The sequence below is a fragment of the Zea mays genome, chromosome 1 (assembly GCF_902167145.1).
Source record: "Zea mays cultivar B73 chromosome 1, Zm-B73-REFERENCE-NAM-5.0, whole genome shotgun sequence".
In the NCBI taxonomy this organism is placed as follows: Eukaryota; Viridiplantae; Streptophyta; class Magnoliopsida; order Poales; family Poaceae; genus Zea; species Zea mays.
In genome coordinates this window covers 82674173-82681773 of record NC_050096.1, presented here as the reverse complement: position 1 = coordinate 82681773, position 7601 = coordinate 82674173, and the positions used below count along the sequence as shown (strand labels likewise).

The 7601-nt window shown below is 41.6% G+C and overlaps 1 long non-coding RNA gene across 2 annotated transcripts; it reads left to right on the top strand.

The window, feature by feature from the left end:
* Positions 1 to 2219: 2219 nt before the first annotated feature.
* Positions 2220 to 7198, top strand: LOC103637378 (uncharacterized). Of its 2 annotated transcripts, XR_558154.4 has the most exons (4): positions 2241 to 3345; positions 3431 to 3521; positions 5834 to 5935; positions 6958 to 7198. It is a non-coding gene; the product is annotated as an uncharacterized lncRNA (long non-coding RNA). The 2 variants fall into 2 exon arrangements; XR_558153.4 differs by lacking the exons at positions 5834 to 5935; positions 6958 to 7198 and having other exon boundaries at positions 2220 to 3345; positions 3431 to 3758.
* The last annotated feature ends 403 nt before the right edge of the window (positions 7199 to 7601 follow it).

Genomic DNA, 7601 nt, shown 5'->3' with positions numbered 1-7601 from the left:
CCAAAATCGGGTGTGACAGTTGTGTTATGTGTTCTCTTGCCTTGCTGTCTAGGTGGTATTGTAATTGTTCAATCCTTTTTGCAAAAAAAGTTATTGTCCGTTCTGCTCATGAAAAGACCCCCTCCAAACAACCTTGATTTTAGCAAGTAAAACCTCTTAAAAAATTCCATGCTTGTGTTGGTATTTTCTAACCCTTGTGTGTTTTACCCTTGAAGTTACAGCTGCACAGCTTGTAGACCCCCCATAGCTTGACCGCTAGACCAACCCAAGTCTCCTTGTGCACTTGTTGTGTCAATTTTTTTGTTTGGTGTCTAGTTGCACAAACCCTATCAAAGCCATGTTTCTTTCTATAGATTCTGTCCCGAATCTTCATAACCTTTCTGCTGCTCATCCTAATCGATCTCATACGACTACCTCTCTTTTCACCTGGATCTGGTAACCTTTACCTTTATGAATCATGTTGTGGCCTTATCATCCAAATCTTCGGATCCTTTAATGATTCTGCCCCGTTATCTGGTTATCTGCTATAACCTGTTCTCAAGTATCAGATGTTGATATTGCTTAAATCTCTCATTCTGGTCATTCTCATACCCCCTTCTCCAAGGATCATGACACTATTTTATTGATTTTATCTCTAAGCAGTGTATCCATTTGGTTTAATGGATTATGCTGTTGTCTTTAGTTCTCTCATGTCTCCACAAGCTGCCAATCTTGATCTCGTGGTTGGTTCCTCCTCATATCCACTCTCATATAAATATCTGACTTGATAATCTCCGTGATGATCATAAAAGAGTATATGGAGTTGAAGAAGATTCTCATGTGTTGCTCGTTTTGCCAATAATTCTATGTTTCAACTCCTGTCATGATCTTATTTTTCGAGCCATACTCTCAAGGGTTCCATCTATCTGTGCTATGTGGATTTCTCATTGGTTACGTTTGGTAATGGTGTTATGACTAACGACTGATGGTGCCGCAACGAAACCGAGAGCTTCCTGTGGGCGCGCACACAAGGTTGAGCTGCTCGGCACGCACTGGTATCACGGTTAATGGTTGTGATCCATTGTGAAACTATACCAATGTGCTATCTCTTGTGAACATTCTCTCAAAGTGATTGCTGCATTTTGTCTCAATATGTCGCGATGTTCTGTCAAAAATCTATCTTCCGTATCTCTTCAAAATACCATCTCATGAATTGGCATCTACCGTTTGGGAGTTACATGCCTCTCTACCCTTAAGAGTATTTGTTCGAATCTCAGGACGAGATTCTGTTAAGGAGGGAAGGCTGTGACACCCCAGGTGTCTATTTTGTGTTATGTCGGGAGATTTATCCTAATCTCAGATTGCTCAGTGAAAATTTCTATTTCTGGATCATGTTTATCTCCATTTATCAAGTTACTTGTGAAGGTTTCACCAAATTTTGAATTTCTTCAATCTCTAGAAAGGCCGAATTTAGAGCCTGTTAAAACTTTTATTTCTCGGCACGAATGCAAACTCGATAATCAACCTCGATTTATAAATCTCGCCTAAGACTCCTCTTATTCGAACTCTCGACAATTGTTAGTCGATCTGTGTCCGAGTCCGATTTCCTTGACCTTCGATCCATGTCCAAATATTTTATACGAGTCCGTATTCGCAAGCGGGATTTCTGTTGTGTCGATCTCTAATTAAGTCTTATCCGAACCAACTTGATATCACCATATCTGATCTGAATCAAAAAGTAAAATACAAGAACAAATGTGAAGTGAGTAATAACCGTTCATATTTGATCTAATTACTTATTTGCTAAATTGGTCCCTGTCTTAATAAGCAAAATGCAACACCGTATTTAGGAGACTCGAATTTTATAACCCGGACCGCTGGCGTAGACCTATAACGCATCACAATCTTAAAATTTGGAACGAACAAAAGCGGCAAGAATTTTAAGATAGAACTACTTGCATAATTTAATTGCTGTTCGAACTACAAAGGTCCAATTCAAAATTGGTCAAATTTAAGTCAAAACATTTTTCAAATAGAATGCGAGTATTTTTTTATTATTTTTATTTTCAGGCAATATCGATTAGAATTTCTACCAAAATTTCGCATTTCTCGTTTGTTACGGATGCACGGTGTTTAGTATAAAACAACAATAATTAATTATAAGGGTGGATTTTAATTTAGTACTATTTTCTTCTTACCCTTTGGAATGTAAAAAAGACAAACTCACGTACCTTGCGTGCTGCAGTGGCCATGGCTGTCGCGTGGTGCTTGGCCTCAAGCGCCGGGCAAGCCCTGGCCACCAGCCAGCATGCCAATGGTGTCCAGCGCGCCGCTCTCCCTAGCCTATGGCCGCACCAGCAGGTCTCTTTAAAGGATAAGCGCAACGCCCTATGTCTTCTTGTACGCGAAGCTAGCACACACACGCGTTCTTCTACCTCTCGCTCGTCCAACGCTTCCCTCTCCCTGTCTCCTTCTCCCTCACGGCAGTAGCAGCCAGCATAGTTCTTCCTCCTCCATGCTTCTTCCCTTCTTCCATGGATGGTGCCTAGCAGGAGCTCCATGGCCAGCGCCCCTCCCCTGCTCGGCCCCTTCCTCACTGCTCCCTTCCTCTCCCCTCATGGAGAGTTTTCCCCCTGCAGTCTTCCCCAATGTGCAGCAAGTTTGGGAGCCGACGCCCCTCCTCCTACTGGCGCAGGTAATTCCCATGGCTGCTCCTCCCCATGGCTGGCAGCAGCTTCCAGCAGCTCGCCCCTAACCATATCCCCAGTGAGCTCCTCCCTTGCATTGCCGTAGGACGTCGCTGCTACTCCCTCGCTCCCTCATCGTGCAGCGCAGCACACTGCCCTTATGTTGATTTCCCTGCCACGCTTGCAGGGTGTTCGGTAAAAGGCGCAGCAGGAGCAACAACCCCTTCTACCGCTATGGCCAAGCCCGGACACCGTCGTTCCCTCTAGGCGCGCGCTCGATTCCTATCGCTGCGCACTTGACGACAAGCTCCCTTCCTTGTCGAGCCTCGCTGTGCAACGCCATGTAGCAGCAACGGCGCACTCTTCCACCTCATGCTTGCCTTCAACCTCCGCAACACCTTCTCGACATCAGCCACCGCGCACCCCTGCTGCCCCCCCTTGGCTGCACGAGAGTGCTCTCCCACGTCGAGCCCCCCTCAATCTGGTTCCTGGCTACAGTAGCAGTCCCGACATCGCCGCGCAGCGAGCTCCACCGCAGATCTGCGCAGCCCCGACCCACGCCGTCCCGTTGGTGCTTGGATAGCCCCATGCTGCGTCGTCGATCTGCGCAGTTCTACCGTCTCCGCATCTCGCTTCGCCAGGTCTACGCAGTCCCTACGTGCCGTCGTCAAAACCCGTGGTGAGACCCCGCTGTCCCGCGCTTTTCATGTTCGATTAAATGACCGCACCAATAAATCGTGTAATAAACTGTGCCGTGCTCGCAGCCCTTGTCGTCGTCACGCCTCGCGCATCGCTCCTCGGCAAAGAGCCTAAACTGATGGGATGCATGCGTAACTCCAATCGGATTTCGGCCAGGTTGTTCGTCTTGAGTGATTCATGATTTGTTTTTATTTACGTAATTGGTCGATATTGTGCATGTATGTTTATATGTGTGGGAAAAATATAATTGTATGAATGGAAGAGTGTAGAGAAGAAAATAAAGTAGAAAAGAACTCAGATGTTTTTATATTTTGATAGGAATATATGCGATGTGTTGTTTGATGCGAAGACTAAGTTTAAATAAATAAAAAAATGTGGATCGATGCTTCGCTTTATAAATTATTGCATTCCATGCCCATCGGATAAATAAATGTCTGGTTGATCGATTAGAGGTCTTATATAAGCGTTATCGCAGCCCAATAATTATTGGAAGCAAGTAGCGTTCATAAGTTGGTCCTTGTTAAAATTGAAGAACAATCCGGTAAGATATGCACATAAGCGTCTTAGGTCCTTTAGTAGTAAAAATGTAGTCCTATGGAGTTTTATGCCATGTGTTAATGCTCTTTCATGCTAGATCTCCGAAAATATGGTGTTTTATGTGACTTGTATGTCGTATGGTGGGCTATGTCGTTGCTCTAGTTAGCCGACTTGTTAAATGGCCTTGGTTAAGCTCGTAATCACGATGAATTGCTTATTGTGGTCTAAATGCGTATGGTTATGGTCGCAGATGAAAAGTAGTAGTGTTCATGTGATGTCTAAGTTAAAATGCAAATTAGTGTGTGAAGGGCGCATCGATATACATATATGTACCAGGTACGAGTATTGTGGTAGATGCGTTTGTTAATTGTGTGTGGTAATTCTAGCGCACGAAATGACTTAATAGAATTTGTAATTCGACTTGTTGGTCATCATTTGATTGTTTTAACTCTAACAAATGGTAAAGTGTTAGAGTAATTCAAGTCTATAGAACATGGCAAATTCTTGAAGTAAATAGGAGCTGAAATTTATTAGTTGCTGTTTTGGGCTGCACACACTGTTTTTGCCGTGCTGTCTGTTTAATGAACTACATTATGTTTTCTATAGAAAAGTCATATAGAAAAGTTGTAGATAACTTTATTAACTTGCTTGTGTTAAAATTTGACAGTCATAAGTCTGATCGTTTAGATGTTATGCTTTTCATAAGTTCAGTAATTGAATCTGTCCAATTTCGGTATAGATTTCAGAGATCGCATTGTTTGCTTAAATTTAGTTTAGAATCAGTCCTTGTCAATTATAAGAAAGTTGTAGATAATTTTCTTATCATACTGGTGTTAAAGTTTTATGACAATAAACCTGATAGTTGGAGAGTTATAAATTTTATAAGATGGTTATTGAATCCTATCCACTGTCAGAACAGATTTCGAAGACTATATTGTTTGAATTGGTTAAACATAGAATCACTTCTTGATGATTATAAAATTTATGTATTACTTTTGCTAAGCTTTCCAAAAAGTCTTGGATCACTCTTTTTGTGGTCTGAAGATTAAGTTATAGGTGTTTGAAGTAGGAAGACTGAATCTATCCAAATCTGGACAGCAAAGTCTTCCTAGTGTCTTTTAACCTTGATACGCTTTAAATCAACCTGGGTTGTTTACAAATGATTGGTAGACAATTTAATTATCTTTCCAGAAAGTCTAAGATCAAATGGAAATCAACCTGAGTCTCTAGTTATGAATTTTTGAAGTCGCAATTCTGAATCTGTCCAAATCTGGACAGAGCTGTCATGTTAGCACTTTTTGTCCTTGATAAGTATTGAATCATGTTGAGGTAAAAATACCAAAGTTGTAGAGCACTTTTTAAGCTTTCCAGAAAGTTCTAGTTTGTTATTTTTGGATTAATATTTGAAGAGTTATGATTAAAACAAGTAACTACTGTGTTGCTGTCCAAAAATCTGCAAGTGCTCATTTGATTGTTTAGTTCACCCTTTTTGCTAAAAATGTTTGGTTAGCACTTAATTAATGTAGATTTGTCATGACTAAGCTTAACATTGCATGTGTGTCATGTTTTATATATTTCTTTCTCTAGTTGATTGTGATATAGGAGTTCCATAGACATTGATGTTTATGTCCTCTATTGAACTTGTGTTGTCTGGGATGCTTTTGTGCGATCAATGGAAGAACTAATGAAAAGCCGTATCCAATTAAATAAATGCTTGTACTCGTGATGTCGTGTTTGTGGTGGCTATATATATGATAGTGTTTGTCGGTTTCTTAGTAGTGTTAAATTCGTAGGTCAATAACGTATGGCTAATTAGCACCTACGTATGATCGTTGGTGGTACCGTGTCTTGCGCCTTATATCTAGCTCGCTATTGTGTGTCATTGTATATCTTCATTATATTCATACATATGCATCTTGCATCTCATTTAGGATCGAGAGATGATGATCGTGCAAGTGATGTGGTGCCAACCACAAGATACAGATGGTGGATGACCCAAAGAATGATGGACTTAACCAGTGGATGCTCGCTAAGTGAGTGTCATATAGCAAACACTATCTAGTGTTGGATTCCAGGCAAGCCCTGGTTTTATGCATAACCGTTTATATATGATATTTTACTACACTTAATGTTTGTAGGTTCGTAATGTGCACTTAAGTATAGGAGTTGCTTGAAACCCTAGTTGCATAAACTCAGGATTCCTTTTTGAGATGGATACTAGTATGCTAGGTCGAGTAGCTGCTTTGCTAATTAGGGATCTCGATAGAAGTCGAGTGATTTTTCTAGCACTCGCGCGAGGTCAGGAATTGGTTGTATCCATTTTTTATACAGAATGATGATGGTCTGTGGACACAGATCCATGGGGATGCGCTGCCTACGAGACGAAATTGGAATAAGGATTAACGTGCGGATACATGTGTTAAGCGTTTGAACGTACTAAACACATGTTAGAAAATATGGTAACCGGTAAGCCTAGTACCTGAGTGAAGCCGGACGCGGACTTTACCCCTCACTGGACCTGAGACGGAGTCTCCCATATCGGATTATGGTGGGTACAAGTGCGGCCATTGCACGGCGGTAGCCCGGGACAATTGGAGCATTGTACGCCAAGGCCGTGAGTCATGGCCGTGAACGGGGGATCGATGGGGACGGTTGACGCGTGTGGGGGCGGAGTGCCCCTACATGTCATGTGTTTAGGTTTACCTTGCAAGGTTAAAACTCGATTCGAATTGTTTGCTTCTTGCAGCTAATGAGACTGCTTGATCCATTGTACTGTATTGAGTAATAAGTGAAAATGAGGATACTGGCAAAAGATGTTGATTGCACTAAATGATTGTTACCATGTATGCTTAGAAAGGAGCAAGCCTAGCTTAATTAAATATGCTAGAACTGGAAAAGCTAAAACTGTTTTTAGACTCAGCTAGTGCTTTTGGCAAACCAAACCCCTCAGCCAAACAGCTTCATGGTCTAGAGGTAGAGGAGTAGACTCCTCACACCGGGTAAGTCTAGCTGAGTATTAGTATACTCAGCCTTGCTTGTGGTATAATTTTTGCAGGTACCTCCTTGATTTGGTTGATGGTGTGACTTGGCCTTCATCCCTGCCACCGGGATAGATGGTCAAGTGGGTTACTGCTTTCGCAGGAGAGGACCAGGAGGAGTAGCGTGGCCAGGCTTCACCATGTTACTCAGTTTTCTCCATTAGTTATTTCCGCTGCATTAAAAATTATGGTTACTATTTTTGAAACTCCGATAATGTAATCACTACTAATACTTCTTAAATTTGTGGTATTATGCTTTATTGTATTTCTCTGTGCCTCACCTTCGAGTGAGCTAGTGGTATTCGATCCTTGGTAAGTGGCTTTATCAGACTAGATCCGAGGGATCGACAGTTTATTCTGATTTAAGTGTGTCGTCATCTTTAAGGCGAGACTTGGGCACTTAAGCTGGAATAATCTGGGCGGTTCTGCCACATTTCTCTTTTTGGAATAGTTACCAAATGAAATTAAACCAATTGAAATTCTTATACTTAGTGAAATTTTGAAACCAAAAGAGATACCAATTGAAAAATTTTGAGATACCAAGAGAAATACCAATTGAAATTTCTTCCTTTAGGTTTTGAAAATTTGAAATGGTGGTGCGGTTTGAAATTTTGAAATGGTGGTGCGGTCCTTTTGCTTTGGGCTTAATACTTTCTCCCCC